Source organism: Triturus cristatus, chromosome 6 (assembly GCF_964204655.1).
Source record: "Triturus cristatus chromosome 6, aTriCri1.1, whole genome shotgun sequence".
Lineage (NCBI taxonomy): Eukaryota > Metazoa > Chordata > Amphibia > Caudata > Salamandridae > Triturus > Triturus cristatus.
This window is the reverse complement of record NC_140589.1, coordinates 384,497,471-384,524,545: the sequence shown is the minus strand read 5'-3', so window position 1 is coordinate 384,524,545 and position 27,075 is coordinate 384,497,471. Positions and strand designations below refer to the sequence as shown.

General features: G+C 49.1%; 1 protein-coding gene across 2 annotated transcripts in view; it reads right to left on the bottom strand.

The window, feature by feature from the left end:
• The window catches only part of PXDN (peroxidasin), a 565,162-nt gene that overhangs the window by 373,506 nt on the left and 164,581 nt on the right, over positions 1-27,075 (bottom strand). The gene's annotated exons all lie outside the window — the stretch shown is intronic.

The following is a 27,075-nucleotide window of genomic DNA, read 5'->3' as shown; positions in this document are numbered from 1 at the left end:
CAGGAGAAGAGGGTCTTAATGGTGAAGTTGCGCAGATTTTTTGTCACAGGCACCTGAGGGATATTTGGGGTGTCCAATGTCCTCTTGTTCGGCTGGATTTTGAAAATATGACCTGTTTTAGGGTCCACATGCAATGTTTTTTGCTTCGGATCGATAGGATTCGGTCGAAACAGTTCTTTCTCCTCATCGTCTCCCTTCAGCGCTGGCCTTTTCGATTCCGAACGTGGTTTTGATTTCAGATCTGGAGCCTTTGAAGGGGTTTTTGAGTCCTTCGGTGTCGAGTCTGAATTTGTTTTCAGATCTGAAGGTGGTCGATGTTTCTTAGGATCGGAGGCTTTTTGTTCTTTTAATGCCAGATTGCTCGGTGCCGTGGCCTCTTTGGGGACAGCGGGAGTAGGATGTGTTCCCGCTCTTGGCATCAACGGTGTTTTTGGGGCACTGACGTGCGGCTTGCTCGGTGCCAAGCAGCCGGAAGGCTTGAACTTTGTCTTCAGAGCCGGGCCCGGAGGCGGGGCTTCTGAAGTTTTCTTTCGGTCGCGACTATTGCCTACAGGCGAAGTCTTGACCGGAGCCTTTGATTTGTTGTGTGGGGTTGGGGCATGGGCAGTTGTACTCACTCGTTGACCTGGAGTGATGTGGTCATCGGAGTCGGAGTCATCTGCCTCAGAAACCATGTCGAGATCCTCCGAATCTTCGGCCTCTGGACGTGGGGGCCTTCATCGAAGATGTCTTCGGGCACCGGTGCAGCCTGTTGCGCCATAACGTGTCATCGAGCGATCACAAATTGTTTTCTTGGACTGGAAGGAGGCGCAGGCTTGGCAATCCTTTTCTTCGTGTTCAGGCGAGAGACAGAGGATGCAGACCTTGTGTTGGTCGCTGTGTGGGAACTTAGCTCCACACTGGGGGCATTTTTTTGAATGGAGTCCTTTCCATTAGCAGTAGGCCCGAATGGCGTCGATAGGCCCAGCGGACCGCGTCGACGGCCGGAATCGAGTATTTAGAGTTAGCCTGTCAAGTTTGCGATGGTTTGTGAATCGAAAAGGTTAGGAAAACATGGTACCGAATCGGAGCGCTGAAGTTACATCCGAACCCGATGGCGGAAAAAAACAATCTGAGGATGGAGTTGATGCCCATGCGCACTATCGTCCAAGGGAAGAGTCACCTATCTCGTGACTACAAAATACTTCTTCCAAGACAACAACAAGGTGCAAGCATCCGAGCCCAACACCAGATGGCGATCTATGCAACAGTATGAATTCTGCAGCTCATATGCCTCGAACATAAACATTTAATAAAAATATAAGGTAGGCGTGGCTTGGGCAGGATGGCCGATCGGACGTGATCCGAGTCGGCTCCCGCATCCCCTCGGACTTACCCCGGCTTCGGAGCGGTTCCCGGCTCCCTGGGCAGGACGAACGCCCTTCTAATGTGCTGGTGAGTGACTGGGCACCGGTGGACCGGGGCGATCGCCGATCGGCGGCGGCTGTATGCGCCCGAGACCCGCGACTGCGGCGGAGCTGCGACAGGCAAAACGGCGGCGCCCGCCGACGGCCCGGAGCTTCGCGCCGGGCACGACTGAAGCACTGATGCGCCCGTCCTAGCAGCAAGAGAGGCGGCTGATCCCTGGGGGCCTCTGGATCCGGGGGCCTGGAGGGGCCGTGCACGGTCCGGACGGGAGTCCTCCCGAGGCGGCAGATGTTGAGGAGGCGGGCCCCGAGAACGCGAGGGCCCGGCCGCTGAGGCCTCATGGTGCAGGAAGAGGTGCTGGAGCAGCAGAGGCACGGTGAGAAGCGGGAGTGTGCGCTTTCGAGCTGCCTCATGCGAGAGAGTGCACCGGCCTGGACGGAGGGGGCGGAGTGATCGCTGCTGGGGCACCGTGGAGATCTCTTCAGTCCTGCAGTGCTGGTTGGTGGGGCCTTGACTGAGAGGGCGTCCGGGAGACCCTCGGCTGCGACCAGTTGGCGGCACGCCCTCCCTGTGGGGGGCAGAAGACAGAGCCTGTCGGGAGCATACGAGCACCGGGCGGAGGTGCCTGAGGTGGGCCGTCCCCTCGTTCGTGGAGCCTGGCGAGTCCCGACGGTGACCTTGGAGTGGAGGGCCAGGAGCGGCTGCAGAGTGCTGTCGGGGCGGTCTGGGGCCCCGGGGGCTATTCGGGGGCCCCCTGCTCAGGCGAGTCGCTGGTCGAGCTGGTGGGGGGGCGGCCTTATGCCGGCTAAGAAGGGCCCGGCAAAACGCAACGCCTCCGTAACCGCCTTCTTCGGGCCAGCGGACAGGGAGCCGCCGGGGGCACTGGCGGCGCCGGCGGACGCGATGGCACTGACCAAAGGGGATCTCCTGGCCTCGCTGAGCGACTTCAAGGGGGAGCTGCGGGAGGAGATCGGCCGGGATACCCAACGTTCGATTGACCAGTTGCGGGCGGACTTGCGGGACCAGCTGTCCGGCCTCCGACAAGACGTCGACGCGGTGGGCACACGAGTGGTGGAGTTGGAGGCCCATCATGAGAGCCTGGACGGCAGGTACGCAGATCACTCGCGGCGGATACAGGCCCTCCAGGATCAACTGGCGCAAACTCAGCTCAAGGCGGAGGACCTGGAAAACCGCGCCCGTCGTGATAACATACGAGTGCGCCACTTGGAGGAACGAGCGGAGGGCCCGGACTTGGAGGCCTTCCTGGAGGGCCTCTTCGCGGAGGTGGTGAAGCCGCAGACCCTCAAGATCAAGCTTGACCGGGCACACAGGGTGGGCTTCTTGGCGCCGGGAGACAAGCGCAGGCCAAGAGACATACTTGCTAAATTTCACTCCTACAAAGTCAAGGAGGCGGTACTGGCGGCGGCTCGGAGGTCCTCAGAGGTGTCGTTTCAGGGGTTTACATGTGCGCTATACCAAGACCTATCACCGGCGACGTTGGCAAGGCGCCAGGCCTTTCGGCCTCTGACGACTAAATTGAGAGCGGAGCACATCAGGTATCGTTGGACTTTCCCCTTTGGCATATCGTTTGAATACCAGAATAAACAACGAACTGTGACAGACTTGGCGGCCGGCAGGGCCATGCTGGGTCTTTCCACTCCAGAAGATGAGCGGGTCGAGGGGGGGGGCAGCACCGGCTGGAGGCACCGGGACACAGGCCGGAGAGTGGGCCACGGTGGGACATGCCCCTCCCCGTTGACTCTGCGAGAGACACCGCTTGGAGATTGCCTTATCCAGTGGACGGAGACCTGTGTACTGGCTATGAGCTCTGAAGGCTACGACTAGGGGCGGACCCAGCGTGGCGGATGGCCGGTATCCAAGAAGGAGTGTCGCTGGGTGCGGGTCTACGGGAGGGGGCCTGTTGGGGGGCTCAGGAACTACCGTTGAGGACGTTTTCCTCATTGCTTACTATGCATAGCGTTACATTGCAGCCGGGGTGGGGGGGGGGGGAGCGGGTTGCCATGCCCCACGGGTACTTATCACTTGAATGTTGGGAAGTAATGTGGTGTTTGGGCTATGTTTATCTCTTTTTCATTTTTTCCTTCTTTCTTTCTCTCCTATTCTTTTCTTGACACCGGGGACGGGAGGATGGGCGCCGGGCTGTGCTGATGAGGGTGGCAGGCACTCCAATTCATGATGGCGGTTTCCCTAGGCTCCTGGAATGTACAAGGGCTCAATTCCCCCCAGAAGCGACAGAGGGTGATGAAGTACATAGCTGACCGGCACTTAGATGTAGTGGCATTGCAAGAGACGCATCTACGTAGGGGGGGGAAGAATAGAGGCTGCGACATAGGTCATACCCACTCATGTATAGCTCGTCAACTACCGCCAAACACAGAGGGGTGGTGCTAATGTTTCATAGCAGGGTAAGGTTCCAGCCATTGGAGGTCTGCGCAGACAAGGCGGGGAGGTGGGTGATGGTCAAAGGGGTCCTGCGGGGGCAGACATGCACCTTTATTTCACTCTACGCACCCAACACGGGCCAGGCGGGGTTTCTATCCACTTTTTGTTCGCGACTGGAGCAGTTTGCAGAGGGCTCAGTGGTTCTGATGGGGGATTTCAACTTGGTGTGGTGGGCGGAGCTGGATAGTTCGCACTTGCAGAGGGCGGAGTCGGGTGCCTTTTCAGCGGCTTCGAAACAACGCTTCTCGGATTTGGGCTTATGCGACGCATGGCGCACCTTGCATCCCTCCACAAAGGATTATACCCACTTTTCACATGTCCACCGGTCGTATGCCCGGTTGGACTATATCTTCATTAATCGCTTTCTGACGGGGTCATTACGAGATGCGCAGATCCTTCCGCTCTCCATCTCCGACCACAGTATGGTCACGATGACGCTTCACTGGCCGGGCCCTCGGGACCGCCAGCGGAAATGGTATTTCCCCGCTTCCCTTACCAGGGATATAGTCCTACGCGCATCGCTACGGGAGGCTATAGATGACTACTTTGCCCTCAACAGCGCGGGGGAAACCTTGGAGCAGACGCGGTGGGACGCCTTCAAGGCGGTGCTCAGGGGTAAGTGCATCGCACTCAACTCCGCGCTTAACCGGCAGCGCGCAGCGGAGTGAGAAAGCCTGGAGGAAGAGTTAGTGGCAGCGGAGCAGGCCCATAAGGCCAGGCCTTCTCGCCTTACCTTGCGACCCCTTACGGCGCTGAGGGGCAAACTCAAGTCAATCTACGCCAACAGGGCTGAACTTACCCTCCTGCGGCTACGTCACACCTCATACAGCCAGGGGAACAAGGTGGGGAGACATCTGGCTAGGCAGCTCCGAGTTAAGCGGGATAGGGAATATATCGAGGGGGTGAGGGATGCCGCGGACGTGGTTACTCACTCTGATGCGGGCAAGGCGGATTGCTTCCGCTCCTTCTATAGCAAGCTCTACTCGTCGGACCCCCTGGAGGGCCCAGCACAGGCCGATTACCTGCGGGAGCTACCACTCCCTCAGGTTACCGCGGCTGCCAATGCGGACCTCTGCGCTCCCATCTCCCTAGAGGAGGTTACCAGGGCCATAATGGCGCTTAAACTGAATAAAGCTCCTGGGCCCGATGGCCTTACAGCCCTATTCTATCGTACCTACGCGCCGGACCTAGCCCCGCGCCTGCAATCACTGTTTAATGCTATCGTCGCTCAGGGGAATGTACAAGGGCTCAATTCCCCCCAGAAGCGACAGAGGGTGATGAAGTACATAGCTGACCGGCACTTAGATGTAGTGGCATTGCAAGAGACGCATCTACGTAGGGGGGGAAGAATAGAGGCTGCGACATAGGTCATACCCACTCATGTATAGCTCGTCAACTACCGCCAAACACAGAGGGGTGGTGCTAATGTTTCATAGCAGGGTAAGGTTCCAGCCATTGGAGGTCTGCGCAGACAAGGCGGGGAGGTGGGTGATGGTCAAAGGGGTCCTGCGGGGGCAGACATGCACCTTTATTTCACTCTACGCACCCAACACGGGCCAGGCGGGGTTTCTATCCACTTTTTGTTCGCGACTGGAGCAGTTTGCAGAGGGCTCAGTGGTTCTGATGGGGGATTTCAACTTGGTGTGGTGGGCGGAGCTGGATAGTTCGCACTTGCAGAGGGCGGAGTCGGGTGCCTTTTCAGCGGCTTCGAAACAACGCTTCTCGGATTTGGGCTTATGCGACGCATGGCGCACCTTGCATCCCTCCACAAAGGATTATACCCACTTTTCACATGTCCACCGGTCGTATGCCCGGTTGGACTATATCTTCATTAATCGCTTTCTGACGGGGTCATTACGAGATGCGCAGATCCTTCCGCTCTCCATCTCCGACCACAGTATGGTCACGATGACGCTTCACTGGCCGGGCCCTCGGGACCGCCAGCGGAAATGGTATTTCCCCGCTTCCCTTACCAGGGATATAGTCCTACGCGCATCGCTACGGGAGGCTATAGATGACTACTTTGCCCTCAACAGCGCGGGGGAAACCTTGGAGCAGACGCGGTGGGACGCCTTCAAGGCGGTGCTCAGGGGTAAGTGCATCGCACTCAACTCCGCGCTTAACCGGCAGCGCGCAGCGGAGTGAGAACGCCTGGAGGAAGAGTTAGTGGCAGCGGAGCAGGCCCATAAGGCCAGGCCTTCTCGCCTTACCTTGCGACCCCTTACGGCGCTGAGGGGCAAACTCAAGTCAATCTACGCCAACAGGGCTGAACTTACCCTCCTGCGGCTACGTCACACCTCATACAGCCAGGGGAACAAGGTGGGGAGACATCTGGCTAGGCAGCTCCGAGTTAAGCGGGATAGGGAATATATCGAGGGGGTGAGGGATGCCGCGGACGTGGTTACTCACTCTGATGCGGGCAAGGCGGATTGCTTCCGCTCCTTCTATAGCAAGCTCTACTCGTCGGACCCCCTGGAGGGCCCAGCACAGGCCGATTACCTGCGGGAGCTACCACTCCCTCAGGTTACCGCGGCTGCCAATGCGGACCTCTGCGCTCCCATCTCCCTAGAGGAGGTTACCAGGGCCATAATGGCGCTTAAACTGAATAAAGCTCCTGGGCCCGATGGCCTTACAGCCCTATTCTATCGTACCTACGCGCCGGACCTAGCCCCGCGCCTGCAATCACTGTTTAATGCTATCGTCGCTCAGGGGGCGGTCTCCACATCCATGGCGGAAGCGGTTATTACGGTCATCCCCAAGCCGGGGAAACCCAAGGATCACTGTTCCTCATACCGCCCGATCGCGCTGTTGAACCTAGATGCTAAACTATATTCTTCTATTCTGGCGGCTCAGCTCAACCCACTCATGGCAGCCCTGATCCACCCCGACCAATCTGGTTTCATTCCAGGGAGGCAAACGCACGACAATACACAGCGCATAGTGCATCTCATTGAAAAGGCTTCTAAACGTCACTTGCCGGCCGTCCTGGTCGGTCTGGATGCCGAGAAGGCGTTCGACCGGGTGGATTGGGGCTTTCTTTTTTCCACCATGCGGCGGATGGGCTTTGCAGATGCCTTTATCACAATGGTTCGGGCCAATTATCGAATCCCTACGTCGCGAGTCCAGGTCAACGGGACCAGTTCGGCTCCGTTCGCCCTCTCGAGGGGCACCAGACAGGGATGCCTGCTGTCCCCCCTCCTGTTTGCCCTGAGCATTGAACCTCTGGCGATGGCCGTTCGACTTAATCCACAGATTACGGGTATCCCGTTCGCTGGGGAGGACCATAAGATCTCCCTCTTCGCGGATGATGTGCTTCTGTCCCTCACTCACCCCTCCGTGTCGCTCCCGACGCTCCATACAGAACTGCAGCGCTATGAGCGGGTGGCGGGGTTCAAGATTAATCAGGACAAGTCATACATCCTTAATCTTACGCTTCGGGACGAGGAGTTATCGCGCCTCCGGCAGTGCACACCGTTCCGCTGGGCGGCTACCTCGCTCCAATACTTGGGAGTTCAACTCACCCCCTCAGTCGATGACCTATATAAGGCCAACTTCCCCCCAATCCTTGCACAAATTAAGGCCGAATTAGCACGCTGGAAGCCTCTGTTTATCTCCTGGATGGGGCGTATTCACTCACTTAAAATGACGATATTGCCGAAGTTGCTCCACTTGTTCCAGGCCCTCCCCATCGAGGTCCCTCTCTCCTTTTTCTCGACCATGCGCTACCTCTGCTCCCGCTACATCTGGCAAGGGGGCAGAGCACGTCTGGCATTCTCCTTGTTGCGGAGGCCTCGTTCTGCGGGCGGGGCAGGCCTCCCCGACTTCCACCTCTACTACAAGGCGGCTCAATTGCGCGTTTTGATTGAATGGTCCAAGAGGGAATCGGATAAACATTGGCTGCATATGGACAGGTCGGTGGCGGGTCAGACGATTTGGGATCTGGCGTGGCGCCCGAAACGGGACAGACCGGGAAACGCGTACATCAGCACGCCCACTAGAACAACGTTGCGTGTTTGGGACACACTGGCTTCAGACGGGCGGTGGACCTCTTTCCCTTCCCCCCCACACTCCTATTCACGGGCTGGCGGCCTTTCCGCCGGCGCTCATCAGAGGGCCATTCGCTGCGTGGGAGGAGGGGGGGTGTTTAATGGTTGGACATCTTTTTAAGGGGACCCGGTTGATGACCTTTTCCGAATGTAGGGCTGACTTCAGCCTTCCGCACACCGAACATTATCGCTACCTCCAGCTAAAGCATTGGCTTCAATCACAGGAGCTTCAGGCAGCGGTCCACAGGCCCCAGACAGCCTTTGAAAAATTTGTGCGCACTACCACGACCATGAGGGGGGCAATCTCCTTTCTTTATGGCCACCTTTTGGCCACTGTAGTCTCCCCGTCACCGCGATATAAGGCTAAGTGGGAGGCGGTGCTGCTGCGACCAGTCGAGGACAGGGAGTGGGAGGCGTTGTGGTCGGACATCTCTAAGCACAACCACTCGATAGAATTGCGAGAGGCGCACACGAAGGTAATGGTGGATTGGTACCTGTATCCAGATAAACTGCGGCGTATCTTTCCAGGCACCTCTGATCGCTGTTGGAGGGGTTGCGGATTACTGGGGGACTTTGAGCACATTTGGTAGACGTGTCCTACGATCCGCCCCTTCTGGGAAGAGATCTTGGCGCACATTAAATCTATGTTGGGTTACCCGATCCCCACCTCCATGGCGTCAGCGTTGTTGGGCCTTCGAGATCCCTCCCTGTGCTACCAAACCAGAGCGGATAAGGCCATGTTGTGGCTGTGCTTGGGGGCGGCGAAGGTGGCTATTGCGGCCAACTGGAAGAAGCGGACGGCGACCACGGCCTCGATGTGGCATGCCCGCCTCTGGAGACTCTTGAGCTTAGAGAGAATGACGGATATCTTCAGGGACGACTATGCCGCGTTTGAGCTCAAATGGGGTCCGTTGGTGACTTTTCTTTCTAGCGGCCTGCCGGCGGCGGTTAGTCCGCCTCAGCTTCGGGGCCTGCGGCTGTTCCAATTGTAGTCGGCCGCGGTGGTTTTAGGTGACACCCCCTGCCTGTATGCTCTGTGGTCCCGGGGCTCTTGGGTGGGCCCCTGGTGGGTCTACACTTGGGACGGCCGTCTCCCCTCCCTTGACATAGCGGCGGACCTTCGGGTCCAGCGGCCGAAGTCCCTCCCCTGTCTCCATCTTTCTTCCTTTTCCTTCTCCCTTTCTTTTTTCTCCTTGTTCTTGTTTTTTGGTTTCTTTTCAGAGTTGGGGTGGGGGAGGAGGGTGGGAGGTGAGGGGAGTTGGGGATGTTGGTAAATTGCAGATGCAGCCTTATGCCATTGTGCCAGCGGGATATTTAGGCGCAGCCTTCTTTAGTGCCGGACCGGCACGGGACTGTTAGTGCTTGAGGGACGCTCGTTGAGGGTCTCTGGGGCATTTCGCCCGGGCCTGCTTCCCCTTCTTATTTTAGCTCTTCTGTAACCCTCCTATAGCGACCGCTACGATTGGGGAGGCTTGCTTCTTATGGGGTTGACTACGGGCTGGTACATCGTTGTTTTATTCACTCTTGTTGGTTGGGCCATTCAGCTACGACACTCTTGCCATGGTATGGTTTGTATGTCATTCTTTTGCATGTGGCTAATAAAAACAATTTTGACAAAAAAAAAAAATATAAGGTATACATATTACCTAGTGGCGGCCGCCACTAGGTAGTTATAGTTTGGTCTGCTTTTCCATAAACGGAGCGCTTTTTAGGTCTCGCCTGACCCAGCGCATGCGCTGGTCTGGCGAGACATTTTGTGAGGGCTCCAAAAAGTGCTACCAGGCCAGCCTAGAGCTAGAGTGCACGTGCGCGCACGTCGTGCTTTACCGCGATTACTTTCACTTTCGCGGCCGCTTTGATGTTTGGTCGCGATCGCAATCACTTTCGCTTTGATATTCTCCGTGAGGCTTCAATAGATTGCAGCAGTTAAAACAAGCATTGGCATAGCCAATAGGTCTCGCTTTTGGGACCTTAAAAGTGTTTAGTTATGCAACTGTTGCATGGCTAAACACTTATAAGGTCCCAAAGGCGGGACCTATTGGCTATGCCAATGCTTGTTTTGTTTGCTAATAACTTTGGCCTCGTTTGACGAATGCACACTAAAAAGTTCATCCACCTCTGTTCTTTCCTGGAAATGTTTGCGGTGATCCGTCAAGTAGGGGCTGGGAAAAAAGGGAATTCCTAAAATGCAAAATCCCCATGCAATTTCCATAGACTTCTTTAGACAAGGCTACAACCAAAACCACTGAATGGAATTACACCAAATTCGTCAGGAAGTTAGATATAGGTCAGCACATTGGGTTTTTTGTGATTTGGTCTAAATCCGTTTAGTAGTCTTTGAGAACCCAAGGGTCAAAATAATATAGAAATTTGGATGGTTTGGCTTGCATGAGTCTCCGAGACTCTCAAGGGAGCGGCAGTCAAAAATAGAGCATTCCGATTGGCCCGGGGAACTTAATTATCCTTGGGTCATCTGGCATCTGCAGGAGTCAGATTCCAGTGAGAGCGAGTGCTCGTATTGGCTGCTAGCAACATGAGAAAAATGTTGGTAGCAGCCATTACAGGACTCGGCGACTTAGTCCCCTGTCCTAAAATTGTGAAAGAAAAAAAAAGAAATATGGGAGCAGGGTAGGGATACCCTGACCCCTAGGCCTCATTAGGAGGACCCAGAGGGATCCCATTGGGGCCAAAAAAGAAAAAAGAAAAATGTCGGCCGGGATGCATTTATTTAGTATAAGCCCTGGGGAGCCTACCCATTGGGGTGTATTCAGTAAGGGAGGGGGGAGCTGCATGTCCCACCTCATCGAGCCATTAGAGGCCCCAGGGAGCCCAGCCCCAGGACCTATTTAATTATTTATGTCGATGGGGACCACACAGCTCCCCCATGCTTCAAGAGGCCCCAGGGAGACAACCCCGGAGCCAACATTAATTTTTATAGGGAGGGGGGCTGCACGCCCCCTTCCATAAACCATTAATGGCCTTAGACAGCCCACCCACGTGGCCCACTCAGTAGCTATGTCCCAGGGTGACCACCCCTGGGACATAGCAGTTTCCCTGCCTGCAGTGGTGCGTAAAGGGAAACCTGTGTTTGCTCTCGCTTGGGAGGAGCATTTTTACATCCCTCACCAAGCGGGTGCAAAGACCTCCCAGCGGACGGGAATGTCAAAAATGCTGCCTCCCGCTGAGAGTGGATTTTAGATCTGTTTCCATGTCTGCAGCGATGCAGGCAGGGAAACAGATCTAAATATTCCTCCCGCCCACAGGGAGCAGCATTATTAGCTGCTACCTACGGGCGGGAGCAATGCTGGCTCTAGCTGGTTGCAGGGAGCTGGCTGGGGTTGCGGTGGCTTAGGGCTCCCCCCTCCAGCACCCAACAGCAGTATGGTGGGCGCCCTGGTTGGGTACCAGGGCATCTACCCTTTGTTGAGCAGGACCCCAGGGGATAGTGTCCCCAGGGCTGAAATCGGCACGAGGTGGAGGTCCGCATTTTCCCTTCCTCTTCATAATGCTGCCAGGTCCCGGGACATGTGGTCCACAGGGCCAGAATTCGCCCAAGGATGGGGGCCACGTGTCCCCCCTACCCTTGAACATACTGTTGGGCCCCAGGGGATGGGGTACTCGGGGCTTAAATCGTTCCAGGAAGGGGATAGCGTGGCCCGCTCTCCCTTCATAATGGTGCTGAGTCCAGGGGGATAGAGTCTCCGAGGCCGATATCAGCCTGGGGAGGGGGACTGCATGAACCCCTTACCCTTCAAAATTGTGCCAGGCCTCAGGGGATGGGGACCCTGGGGCTGAAATTGGCCCGAGGAGGGGAGGGGCAACATTCCCCACTCCCAATAAAAATTGTGCCGAACCTCGGGGGATGTGGTCCCTGGGGCCGTGTCCTACCCTTCTCCTACAATTTTCACCAAGCCCTGGGTATGGGGTCCCTGGGGGCCAAAATAAGCTCAGGGAGGCATGGCCACGTGCCCCCTTCCCATAAAAATTGCGTATGGCCCCGGGGGATGTAGTCCTCAGGGTCAAATCATCCAAGGGAGGGGAGTTGTGTGCCCTCCCCTTCAATAAAAAAAACAATGCCCTGAGGTCTAGGGTTCCCAGGGCCAGACCCTATGGTCAACTCACCACTGCAAATGGGTGGGGCTGGGTGTATGGCTAAGTGTTGGGTGCAGGGCCTCGGTTTTTACATATGGTTTACATTAAAAAAAAAACACTGAGAAAAGTTAAAGGTTAAAGTAACGTTATAGTTGGTGTGATAAAAAGATCTGTTTACGTTTTTTTTTTTTTAAATGTACAAATTCATTGAAATAACGTTAGTAAGGTGAATTTGTCAGTGACAACATTAATATTTTTTTTTAAACAAATACAGAAATGCAGCTGCACCCCGCCATACACTGAATATCTCACATACATCACTCATGACATGTTATATGACAAAAATAATGACATCATCGAAGACATCCTACAAGCTTCTTTTGTACACATTGCTCTTTAAATGGGTATACTATTAGATCTATGAAAGTAAGTGAAAAATAGCTCAGAATAATATGGAGCGTCTATACTGCTATCATACATGCAATCCCCATAGGTAAAGCAAGCTATAGTTATTTGTAACATTGACCCCATACCATACACTACATGGGTACCAAGTTAATGTTTACTATAAACCACAGATGAAATGGTAACCTATGCTGCACACAGAGTCAAATTTGAATACAGCGGTTAAGGGAAAACCAAGTTCCTCAAGATACTTAAGTCCTGTTACATAACTAATGCCCTACTACGGACAACTCCGACAGACACTAAACCTACATCGAGAAATAAAGTCGATATGAGTGGAAAAGGGGGTACTGTTAACAGTGTTTACACTATGAAGAGAGTTTACTCTGTACCACATGGTTTGCAGACACAAACTCTCCTGAGAAATACACTAGAATATAAAAAAGTATCTATGATGCACATTGTAGACTCTATGCAAAACTTGTCCAAAAAACAACTATTGACTTAAAATAACCAAGTTATGAAGGTGCTACAGATCAATCTACATGCAGCCTTCAATTGGTGGTAAAACTTTACAGATAGCACATCTAGTGAAGCAAAACAAGCACATGTACAAAGGTTAGTCCCTGGTGCACACAGTCTTCTATGTTACATACAATGTGTCATACTGAGATGACTATGTATAATAGCTTAATGCTGCTTATAATATTTAGTATGTAGTGCATAAAATGTTTGCCCTGTTGGAATTTTTTTTTTGCAGTACCAAAAAACGTGTGGAACGTGCTGTCACTTGCACCCAGAGTTACTCTTCAATACAAAGATTTATAATGTGTTCTATAACTCTACACACCTATGACGCATTTGGAGCACATGTGTTTTGAACACACTCCCATTAGCTGGACACAGTCTGTACAAAATTAGGTAGAAAAGTAATATGGTAGGTACCCGCCACTATGTAAACTATAAAACAAATTAAAACACTCATTAGATGATGTCATCACTGATATCAATAGGGATGTCATCAGTGATGTCATAAATGATGTCATAGGACATGTCATCAGTGAAGTCATATGCGAGGTCATAAGCAGAGCATGGCGGAGGCGCTAGTTACAGTTAGCGCTGCTAACTATAACTGGTGAATTTCTGTGTTTTTTTTGTTCAAAACGTTAATATTCTCAATGACAAATTGACTTAAGTCTAACATTACTTTAAACTTTGTTTCAGTGAAAACACACATATAGAGCAGATTTGGTTCAGCCTTTTGCCACTGATCAGTATGTGAGTCATTTACATTGACCTTCCTCCTTTCATCCATACAGCATGGGGCAATGGTTATGTCTACTTCAGACACCTCCTACATAGGGCTTATCTGACTCCACACAGGCTGAGTTCCATGTTTCCAGACGCAGTGGATAATTGCCCACAATGTCACTCCTCGGAAGCGGGACTAATACATATGCTGTGGAGTTGCCCGGGACTAAGCCACTACTGGGCGTCCATATGTAAGATACTGAAGGATGTAGCCCCGGTGCGAAATAATAACTTGCTGGAGTACTGCCTGCTGGGGTTGGGTCCAAAAGGGAAGAAGGGAAACCCCGTTAACAAATTTGCTAATCTCACCTTAATATTAACTAAGCGTAACATCACCATGAGATGGGAGTCCGCCAAACCGCCATCACTACAGGAATGGCACAGTGAAATGATTAGATGGGGCAGGGCAGAAGGTGCTGAGCTGCAGAGGGAAGAATACAAGGGACTGCGCAAAAGACTCATTTCTATGGAATGGAATGTGTTGTTGGAAAAATGGAATGCTGTCGACATGCAAACATACTGAAATATTACATATACATGCCCTCGAATTTTCTTTTTTTTTTACACAAATCTGAGGATAGTTTGGGCTAAAGTATAACTTTATGGTACAATGATGATTGCTGCTACGGTGTAAAGTCATGGATCTCCATTTTTATGTTGTATTAATATGGGTCAATTGGGTGTGTAGGATTTGGGCTGAGTCTGTGGGGGGGAGGGGGTGGGTATAGGGGCTCATTTAGTTTTTTATAATGGAAGAGACACGGATATCATGGACTGTTATCTTACACAGGTATATAACATTAAAAGGTCAATTGTGCGGGGAGTACATTGAACAACGTCCACGGAGAAGTGCAGAGATCGGACTACTTACACTTGTTATATGTCAACCGCTGATCAGTTATAATCTTGGGGCACTACTTTGACATATGCTTGCACTATTGTTTCTGCCGGGATGCTCCATAATGACATGTAAACCCACCAACTACTGTCTTCTGGTTTATTGTTTGATGTGAAAAATCAATAAAATATGTTTAAAAAAGAAAAAAAAGGAAACGTCTACTTCAGCCACTGGCTCTTCTGCCTTTTGATTCAAGGCATTTTTCTAATCACTTGTGCACATCTGCCTGAATATGAGTGAGCTACCTTGCCAGGGCGGTCGCACTGGTGCTTTAGAGTTCAATTCTTTCCACTTATAGGTCCACTTTCATTTCTTTCCTTCTTAATTTAATTTTTGGAGCATACCACAGCTCTGTACATTGTACTAAAGGGCCGCTTGCTTGCTGCTCATTTCATCTACAGCAGGGGTCTCCAACCTTTTCTGTAGTGAGAGCTACTTCTGCTCATGGAAAGTCATACCGAGCTACTAGCAAATGTTATACCTGTAAAATAGTGACTATACTATGACTACCCAAAGCAAGATTTTCAGTAGTTACCACCCAAGTATACCAAGTGCGGTTACCAGCAGAAATGCTGGGAAAACGTTCTTCAATATTAAATGCCTCCCCTTGACTTATGAAGTAACATTCAAATCTTGACACGCCCAGTGGCACAAAGGACATAAGCACAGCAGTGCGTCTCCCCAGTTCAGCTTGAATTATCATTCACCAGTTTCTGAAAATGCACATTTTTCTATCTAATACTACTTTCCACTGTGGGCAAACAAACTCAATTTTCCAGAAGAAACCCCATTTTTTAAAACTAAAACTGCCTTTAAATTATCAGTTTTCAATTTTTGAGAAATGCACAGTCTCAAAACCTCAGCTTGTTATTATCATCATGTACTCCCATGTACAAATGCCTCATATGGACGGACTACTTTGAATTCCGAGGTATTACAGGAAGACCCGCCTGCAGAGGATATAAAATACCCTCATTGCACCAAGGTCGAAACGTCGACACTCTCCCCCAGTGGGCCTGTACCTGATATCATCCCAGCCTGCCTTTTCACAGATGAATGTTCTCTGTGCATCATCAGAAAATCATTGCAGATAAGTGACGGTGACCCAGAAAAGGAGGAGGAACAACAACAAAGAAGCCTTAAAGGGTGAAACCTTAAAAGTGGTGGAGGTAGAACAAAAAACCCCAAGCTGTATGCGTAGAGATGAGAAAAACATCGGACGAGCTGAGAGGTGTGTGAGTAACACAGAGTGAGGGGGTGGGGCAGTGATATGAAGAGGGAAACAGCAGGTAGGGGAGAGAGCAAGAAAACATGTGCTCCCAGGATGTGCTGAAAGCGAAAGGAGAAAGTAGTTCCTTGAATATAAGCAATACAAAGACACTAGTCATTTAATCAGAAGGAATGTAATAAAGCTATTCTTCAAGGTAGAGTCAAATACAAGACGAGGAAGGAAAGCCATTTGTCAGACTCTAATTAGGAGGCTGTGAGGGCAGGCAGGGGCTACTGGGCCAAACAAGTGGGTTTTGAGGCATTTTAATACGGCTGCCCTAGGGTCCGTCTTACTGTGACTCTCCAAACTGGGTCAAAGACAACTATTTCTGCACTTGACTGTCACTGGTATTGACAGCGAGCAGTCACATGCTTCTCCAGGTGGTTAAAGTTGGGGTACTAGGGCAAATCACTGCTCACTGCTCCCCCCACACCCCAGAAGCACAGTAAGATAAATGTCCAGCCAAGTGCTTTTTTCTTTCAATAAGAGAAGTACTTTATTACACTGAAAACATAGAATTCTACTGCACATACTATAATGCAAGGATACTGATTTACGGGTTTGAGTCTGTATGCCTTTTGCTAGTAGCTCAGCTACACCTCCACCTGTCCCTTGTGAGTCTCCTACTTTTCTGTGGGTTTCCCCCAGGTCCAGAGTATGAGGTACCGCCTGCAGGTGCAGCTTGTGCCCCCCCCACCCAACCTTTTGGTCTTAGCACTTAGTCTCCAAGGCCTAGGCCATTTTAGTGTCTCGCAAAGTTCGTACGAGCAGTGGCAGGCTTCTTTCGGCCCTTCTACAACAGCGGGACCTCACCGGTAGATGGGGGCAGCCAGACACGCAGTGAGGGTTGTGCCAGAAATGGAGGCTTTTGTCGGTGGCGCTCTTGAGGATGGTGGTAGCTCTGTTCAATGCTTGCCATATTCTGGTCCTCCTTTGAGTACTCTGTGCTTCTTCTTGAGTGCGACGAGAACACGTCCAAATAGTTCTTTGGTGGGATGGTTGCTGACACTATAATCGGCATGTAGTGCCTGGTGGCGAAGACCTCAAGTCTTTACAAGTCATCCCAGGGAGACATCGCCGATCACTTGGTCTTCAGGATTGATTCTAGCCCAGCAGCACACTTGGGCAGTGCAGTGGTCACGCAGTCCATTTGTGGAGCACACAGGCCACTGGCAGGCGGTTATCCCAGATTTGTTTGGGCCTGCCACTCAGGCACACAGCTCCAGGTGCTATAGTAGCTACGATGGGGATAACTGACAAATATCATATAGTCCGGTCCGGCAGTACTGCAGTTGCTTCAGTGCAACTGCTTAGCAAATCTCTGTTGGACAAACACTGCACCGGGGTCAATTATGGTAGTCCTTTCTTCGATCAGCTCCACCTGCGGTGTTGGCGCTTCCTTCCCTTGCTCACAAGCGATGTGATAAGTTTGGCTGGCTGTCACTCTTAGCGTCTTGAGGTGATCAGTGCTGCCTTCTTTAATAGGCACCTACTCTGAAATTGAAACAGGGCTTGACTTCACCTCAGAGAGCTACTTTGACGGTACTGGCGAGCTACCAGTAGCTCCCGAGCTACTCGTTGGAGACCCCTGATCTACAGTGTGCCACGTCCTGCCTGTCACTGCCTCTAAACCAGGAGACCATCATGGAATGCCCTTTTCCATGTCTTGCTGGAATGTTAAAACAGTGAAACCCTTTCTACAATATAATTTCAGGATGGCCCTGTGCTGCTCGGTTTAATGTTCGTGTATTGGTAGCATATGCCTGCCCCATTTAGGCGGCAGCATATTTTCTTTCTTCTACTTTTCTTCTGTTAATTTACAATTAATTTACAATTCATTATGTTGTGGAGTTTGTGGAGTGTGTTTAATTGTAGCTGTGTAAGGGAACGCACGCTAGAATGAGTCGGTGGGGGAACTTAAATGATTTTTTGTGAAAGAGATAATATCCTGTAACAAACCCTGAAAAAACATGAATTGTTTTACCATCACGGCAAAGTGGCAAAGGCTGGCTTGGTAAAAGCTATAAAAAAAAGAATGTAACGACGGACATAATTAGTTCCAAAAGAAATTACACTAAAATGATTAAGACAAGCAATATCTAGTAAGAAGCTAAGACGTGGGAGGACTTGCTGGAAGCAGCGTGAGGGAAAGCTACTAGACTGTTTTGGCATTTGGTGACCCATAAGGAAATAGGAGGCATGCTCATCCCGAATGTCATGTGCCTAATGGGGGATGGGTCAAGCACTTCCCAGCTCTATATGCTGAGCCTGAAGCCGAGGTTGATAGTACTGTGATCCTCTACAACACAATGCAAAGAGGATCCGCACTAGTGATCTTCACTATGGAAGAAACCCTCAATGCGCTTCACGCTCAAAGAGTGGGAAAAGCCACGGTATAGAATCCCTGCCGACATGTTTTGTGCAGAACCTCTTATCCAGGGCCCCTACATAAACTTTGTGTCTAATGCGATAGTAGCTGGTGCCCCCATACCCTACTCATGGAAAGGGGCAGAAATTATACCTATATATAACAAGCATTGGCATAGTCAATAGGTCTCGCTTTTGGGACCTTATAAGTGTTTAACCACGCAACAGTTGATGTTGTTGCAGCAAGGATATTGTGCTGCATTACTAAATACTTATAAGGTCCCAAAAGCGAGACCTATTGGCTATGCCAATGCTTGTTTAAGCTTTCTGTTGTTGACAGTGATGTGGTTTCCACGATTTAAAACTTCAAAAATAAAAAAGTTACACTTCAAGCACAGCTATCCCTTTTGCCCCGTGGTTAATCGCCCTATTAAGACAGGTAAACTGGCAGTCATGCTGAGAAACACTGATAATCCTTTCATTTGTAATGGGAGTCTTGGCAATTACCAGCCCCACTAGGCAGTGCAACTAGGATGACCACTTCCCTCCAGATTATTAAGGACACAGTTTATGGTTCTGGATGCTTAAGTCTTGTTATGCTTCAACTGAACTAATTAGACTAAAGAGACGTGTCCGTAATAACCTGCAGTACAGTGATCAACCTAAGCCCACAACACTCAAAGAAGGTGAACTCAAGCATTTGCGGCAGACAATCAATTTACATTCAACGTAGATCAACCGCTTTTTGGAAGGTGCGGAAGATTTGGAACGCGGATGTCACCCATTCCAGTCTGGGGAAAGCGTTTGGAACTTTGGGAGGGTAAAGCAATTCCAGGGAGGGTAAAGCGATTCCAGGGAGGGTAAAGTTATTCCAAGGAGGGTAACAGTCACTCTCTGGATGAGCACAAGATACACCTAAAGCTCTAACATGAACACAGTTAAATGTTTGCAAGCGAGTGACTAGGAAATCGCATTCTGTTGCGCTCTCCTGAATGATGGAGCACACTAATGCTTCAAGCCCAGGCTAAAAAACTAATATTTGCACTAGCTGTTTAGTCTGCACAATGTTTGCAGGCTGCTTTAAATTGGGTCGGGCGGTACCCTAGTCGCCCAGGGAGGGGGCGGGGGTTGTGGTAGTGAGGACGACACATCTAGTGAAGGGGGGGGATTGGGGGTCATCATGACGCACCTTAGGAGTAGAGTTTACAGCTCACCTGTGGAGAAGTGTGTAGTGGGTAGGTCAGCTGGCAGGTACCGTGGCAGGAGAAAGAGTCACCCAACACGGAGTTGAAGTCATCCGAGGAAGAGGGCGAGTCTGCCCTAATCATCGAACAACAGCCTAAAAGTAGGAAAAGTGTTAGAGGAACACATACAGCAGCCATCTTATCCGTCTCTGTGTTTGCTGTTACTGTGTTGATGGTATAGACTTCCGCGTAGACATAGATGGCAGCACTGGCACGCGAAGAGGACTCCAGTATGTGTGAAGGAGGCTACCATGTTTGAATGTACATTTTGTGGCTCATAGAAAAACGTTACACAACAGAAAAGTTGGGAAGCTGAAGAAATTACTAATATTAATTTAAAAAGTAGTGCTTCAATACATTATTATGTTTAAAACATGTTATTAATAATTTTTTTTGCGCAGTTACTTTTGATAATGTGTGTAGGGGTTAATGTAAAAAAGTTAAGCTCTATCTTCAGGAAACTTTATGTGCATGTTCAGAGAATCGCAAAAAGATATTTTCACTTATTAGGGTTTGAATTTGTGACCAACTATATTCGCCAGTCTTATCCAAGGACTTTAAAATACGGGCGTCTACAACCCGAATCAGATGTTGGCATGATATACTCGTCTACTTTGACACTGCCGGTCTATCGCAACACATCAATTAAATTACTTTGTGGTAACGCAAAGCAAACTACGAATGAGTATGCCGCATGTCAGAGGAGGGCTGCGGGGGGGTCCTTCAGACGCAGAAAGTAGATATGAAGCACACCATAAGAGGGTGTCTTCCAATCCGCAGCCTCATTGCAGAGCTAACAGCAAGTGTGAGACTTATGCCAAAGCCTAATTGCAAAGACCATTTTAGGTGAAAGAATGTGAAGGAGGTACACAACTGTCGAAATACTGACAGCACCAAATTAAAGAAAATAAAATTCTGCATTTGAAGGGGAGGAAAGTGGATGTGTGAGAGAGCAAGCACATTGAAGGGACGATAAAAGTATATGCAAAAAGAATGAAAAGACAATGGGAGGATTTGGGAAGATTTTTAAAGAAAATGGCGCAAGTGGTTAACAGCGAGAAACTGAAGTGGTGTGAAGTGGCGAACAGGAGTGACTTAGACACTACAAAGGCCACTATCCTTTCCACAGATCTAGTAACAGAAAATTCACAGAGGGGCACTCAGATACCGATCAGTGCTTAGATTTATATGCGAGAAAGTGGGATACACTTGACAGTAGAAAGGCACTCTAACCAGATAGAAACCATAGAAGTGTCACATTTTTTACTATACAAAAACTACAACGATTGGCGTTGATTATATTTCCTTTAGCGCTCCTACAATACTCTCTCAATCCAATGCACTCCCACAATACAGCGCTCCTACAGCCTTCTCTCAATCCAATACACCAATCTTACCCATTATAGCATGTTAACTAACAAATTAGCGCAGCGTGCCACATAATAAATGTGCTCGACTCAGCCACCTCCAGAACTTGCCTCCAGACGGAGGATCTTAAAAATCCTGTCACTCAGATATTGCTAGCGACTCTACTTCACTTCTAGAACTGACAACATTGAAAGTCAATCGGAAACTTTGTATGAGCCGGAGTGCATGGCAGCAAACGAAAGGAGCAGCCAGCTGTAGCTCATTCTCAGCAGAACGCCTACAATTGGTTACTGAAAGAAAGGGCTACACCCAGGAAATGGTAGCTTGAAATATTATTGAAACGCACCGCCCTATTCCCCCGGAAGCAAACACCCCTGAATGTCCTGAACTATTTCCATAAATTGCAGAATCTCCCTTCTTTGAGAAAACAAAATTACGACGGAATCGTACATCTGGCGTTGTATGGATAGGAAAAAAAACCACTGTGCAGCCGTGAAAGTGACACGGCCGCGGCACCCGCGAAAGTGATCGCGATCACGATCAACGGAGGAAAGACCGATGGCGGCTGCGCACGTGCACGCAAGCTTTAGGCCGCCAAAAGCCTGTGGCAGCACTTTGAAAACCCACCTACTAAATGTCTCGCAGAGCAGCGCATGTGCTGGCTCAGGCAAGACCTAAAAAGGGAGCTAGACAAGATCCAGTTAACTATCTTAATATTGATAATATCCAAAAGATTTATAGCAAACAACTGGTGATAAAGCTTTGAGACTGGATGAGGACTAATAATGCACTGTTGCACTTTCAATCAGGCTTGAAAACCATATAAGCACGGTGGACCAGGCTCTATGGTTCCCGGCCACTAAGTGGAAAACACGACATTGAAAGAGGGTCACTAAATGTTGCATTTTTAGAGCTATGTACAGCATTCAATCTTGTCCCTAGGGAGGACCTTGGGAAAGCTGGGGTTCCAAAGCTGGGCTCCTTCTGATTCAGCAACTATACACAGGAGATTTTGCCAGGGTTAGATGGGGCCTGGGTGGGGAAACAACTAAAGACATCCCTATTAGGCAAGGTGTTCGCCAGGGATGTGCCCTTGCACCCACACTATTCTTGCTATTTATCAATGGGTGTATTGCCTACCTCTTGGACTGCCAGAATGTCTTCCCAAAAATGGCCAGGTTGAAGGTCTAGGGTCTGCTCTTAGCAGATGACACTCTTCTCCTTTCTAAAACCCTGCAGGGTCTAAACTCTCTCTAGGGGAAGTTTAGTCTATTCTGCAAGGACCAAGGCCTTGAAATAAACAATAGCAAAATAAAATGTATGGTTTGCAGCCATTGGAAGAAAATCAGGGGGAGGATAGTCCTTAAAGGATGATGGCCTCGAAAGGGTCCACAAACTCGACTATCTTGGTGTGAGACTTAACAATTCTCATAATTGGACAGCCCAGATTGAAAAAAATACATTGACCCTTACAGAGCTGTATCTGTAGTAAGATTTGCCAACAGGGCAGATGCATATCCAATTTCTCCCGCTCTAGAGATATACAAGGCCCGAGCGAGTGGGGCAGTTCTATATGGGGCTGAATTGTGGGGCTGCTGTAACCTTAACCAGCTTGATAGAACTGACAATGCCTTTATCAAATCCTTGCTGAGGCTACCGAAAAATCCCCCCACTATCACCACTGAGCTTCGATCTAAAACTCTGACAAACCTGAGACACAGCCTCATTAAAACCCATGTTATATTGGATAAGGATCTGGACGACAGAAGATCTGGCCCCATATAAAGACCACCAACAGGAGATAGTGGCCAATCGCTCGGCTTCCATGATTCCCTTGGTCGCCCATGTAAATACCTGGTTGGCCAGCCTGGGGCTCACTGAATATTGGAAAAACCCCACCTCTATACCAAAAGGTGCCTGAGAAACAGTCAAATTATCCTACTTGAATACTGTTATTTGTAATAGAATATCTACTGTATTCGTTGGTAGTTTGACAGACATATACTCGTCCAATAAATATGCACCAAAATTTGAGGAATTTATGGATTATGTGACTGCGCCTCACACCAGATCCCTGTTTATTAAGTGTAGACTAGAGACCTTGCCAACTGCATCGCTCACTCCCTCATGGAGCAAAAACAATGGTATTCCAAACAACCTTTGTCCTATGGGTTGTCAATCTGTGAAAAATGAACACGTCTTATTTTTTTGCCATGCATATGCAAACCAGAGTGCTTGCTGGATTGTGCCTCTTTGTCGACTCCTCGAGATTGATAAACCTCCCATAGCCCTGAAGATCTGTAAATCAGACAGCAGTTGTACCATTGTATATTCAGTCTCGATTTTTTACACACAGTTTGGCATTTAAGAGCCATGGTTGGGTCAAACATCTCATCTCATGGGCAAACTTAAATGACCTAATGTTTTACAGATGTTAGAGACCAATTATTACATGCACTTGCACTTTATGTTTACCCTCATCAGATAGAGCTTAAGCACCCCAGATACAATGAGCACTGCTAGATACCGCGGTCAGCATAGCGGACCCTCTTAGAGCTTATTTTTAGGTTCTTTATGAGGTTTTTGCCCCTCGGGATATTGTAATAGCACGGAGCTACTCTAAAGTGTTCTATTGTACGCAGATGCATTGTGAGTTTAGCTGATCTTAAATTACTTGTTTAAAATGATTTGTGTTTTTATCTTGGGTCAATGTCTCAGAGTGGAGGTACTTTTGTGGGTAGGCAGATGTATCATGGTTTTTTTCCATTTTAATTTATCTGTACTGCAATGAACTGCATGATTTTTATTCACCATATAATGTACAATTCACTAAGACTTTGTTACGGTGTGCTTTTATGGTTCCTTGAACCGACAAAGTTATTTGATGAGTCGGTGGTGGATAAATGCATGCATGAGTGCAAGGATGAGTGACACAGTGCATGCATGATGACTTATTGAGTACTTAAACCCATAAATGACTGAAAAGGAACTTTCATTTATAAGCCAGAGCTACTGGCATTGCCAATGCCTGTTTTACTATCTACCTAAGTTGTGAATGCACTTAGCAACCATATACACTCTACACAAAGACAAATCCATAAGGTCCATCATGATCTATTTATTAAGCATGATCATTGCTCCTTTAATGCGTAAAACATTTCCGGCATGAATAGTCTATGTGGTGGAATGCAGAAAATGAAATGCAGAAAATGAAATGCGGAAAATGAAATTGTTAGATTGGCGCAATCTGCAGGGTCATCTGCAAATATTTTGCCTTCACTCCCCTGTTGTCTGAATCCGTTTTGTTGGCTTTTAGAACTCTTCAGACTTTAACACTGATAATCAGTATTACAGTGCTTCTGCTCACTCCTTACAATGTGATAAGATTGGCTTACACCCAATTTGCATATTTAATTTACTTTTAAGCCCCTACCTAAGGTGGCACTTACTGGGCCAAGGGCCCATAAGTCAGATGATACCAGTGGGTCTGCAGCACTGATTGTACCCTCCCACTTAAGAAAGTCATTAACCATGCCTCTGGCCTACCATTGCAGCCTCTGTTTGCAGTTTCAAACTGCCATTTCAATCTGGCAAAATAAACCTTTTGCCAAGTCTAAACCTCCCTTTTTAATACCTATAAGTCACCCCCAGGGTAGGCCCTGGACAACACAGAGGGCAGGGTACATGCAGTGCATTTAAAACATTGGATATGTTCTTTTTAGGTTTCACATGCGCTGGTAGAGAAAAACTCTTAAATTCATTGTTCACAACTGCAAGGCCTACCTCAGGCCTGCTATTGCAGCCTGTGTGTGCAATTTTAAACAGATATTTCGATCTGACAAATTAAACCTTTTGTCAAGTCTAAACCAGCTTATTAATACATATAAGTCACCCCCAGGGAAGGCCCTGGACAGCCCAGAGAGCGGGGTGCACGCAGTGCATTTAAAAAGTTAGATATGTACTTTTTAAGTTTTACATGTGCTGGTAGTGAAAAACTCATTCATTTTTCACTACTGCAAGGCCTACCTCTCCCATAGGATAGTATTGGAGTTAGTTATTACATTTAATAAGATGTAATTTCCAAATGGGAGCAGGTAAACAATTCATGTTTGCTGTCGTTGAAAAATGTACTGAAAAATCCTAACTTCAGGCAGGCACAACTGGGTATAAATATTGGACCCTAGACTTCTGAACCTGTGGATACTCTGATAGGAAGAAAGGCTGCTGTGGTTATGAAAGGACGACCACTCTGCTAGACCACTGCACTGCTGTGCTGACCTACTGCCCTCCTGTCTGGGTGAAAATGACTGGCCCTGCATCTGCTGAACCTAGGACACCAAAGTGACTCAAGGGCTAGTTGGCTGGCCTCCTGACTTGAGCCTCAGGGACAAAAGGCTCCAACAACCTCGACCCCCAGTACCTAGACTCTGCCATCTGTGAGTTTGCCCTGCAAAGTGGTGCCACCCCCAGTCTAGGGCCGTTGGAAGTGGGCATAAGGTGTTCTGCCACCCTCACTGGATCAAGTGGAACCAATGCATCTCATATGGTGTGCAGAGCAACCCAGAGCAGACCCAAAGCATTGCTGCTGCTGCGAGGATCAGCACCTCCACAAGGACTCACGTTGCAGTTGTCGCCCCATCGGAACTGCCATTGCGCAATGTGTTCTCAGTGCAGGACCTCTCATCCCTTGCTGGCACCAACCTCAATGATGACCCCAGACTCTGCATTACAGCTCCTCAAAACCAATGCATCGCCCGTTGCGCAACGCATCCTTAACCCTGCACTTTGCATCACAATCCCTCATCAACGGGATCCTCGCCGACGATGCAGGACATCACACCGCAGCCTCGTCTCATCTCAGAACCAATGCATTACTTCAGCTGTGCGATGCAACCATGATTTAAGGTACTTTATTCAGCAGGCTTTGTTTTTTAATCAGCCTGCGCTAAATTGTGGTCAGCCTGAGCGCGTGATTTTGGCCTAATCTGGCGCAACCAGTTTATGCTTTGTGGCACTATTGTTAGTGAAATCTTTAAAATGTATATCTCCGGTTCTTCTGATTGGATTTTTCTCATTTTGGTCTTGTGTTATTTGTTAAAAATTACTCTAGTTTTTTACTTTGCTGTGGGATCCTTTTGTGGTGTGTTTTCACTGTCTTAATGTTTGAAACTTGCAGAAGTACTTTATGCATTGCCTCCAAGTTAACCCTGACTGCTCCATGCAAAGCTACCAGAGAGTTAAGCACAGGTTAATTTAGGGATAGCGTGGGCTTTCCCTGACAAGGATTGTGGTTGCTGCTTGACCAGGGTTCACACCCCAGTCAACCAACAGCCCAAACTCTAACAGAAATCTAATCTGATCTAGTCTCCTGGCACATCCTCTAGAAATCATTTGAAACATGCATGAGGTCCACAAAAATACTTTGGACACCAACTGACACTGAATGGAGAGACTAATCTAAAGTGATACTTTGCTCTACTGGAGTGGTCAGCTAGTTCTAAGCCATCAGCACGCCATATTTCCACTCCTTGGATTTGGTATGGCAGTCTAATGTGTTCTTGGGGACGTTATGAAGGCCTGCTTCCACTGAACCAACTGGACTGACACATTTGCTAACAAAATGTTACAACAAAAAAGCTAAGGCCTGGATGCATTATATTGTAATAGCATGGTGGTAATTGGAACCATACCTGCCAATAAACTGGAATTCTCAACAGTCTGCTCAACACACAATCCAATGCAAATATGTAGAGAGACAGCTGAATTACCTCTTCTTGTAGGGATTATCAAAGACAGCTGCTAATAATCTGCGTCAAGAGATAGCTTGAAATTGGGCTACAATGCTTTAATTTTAAAGCCGACTGTGTTGATCTGAGAAAGCGAGCAGTCCTTCTTGAGGAATCATCTTGGGGGGGGGGGGGCTGGGGGGATCTGAGTGTCTTGTGAATTTTATCAGATACTTTATTTGATGACTGGATTTATTGCGGCTTCTTTTGGAATGTGTGTAATGTTGTACAAGGTTCACTTTTCGTGCAAGTTGTACTGGTTCAAGCAAGTTAGAGACATTAAGTGAAAACGATTAATGTAATTGCAGGGGGTTTAAGAATTGGCATAATTCAACACAAATGCACAAGCCCACACTCCGGAAATTAATGAGACTACTGTACTATTCCAAAGAGGTGATGTTAAGTGAGTCATGCTTGC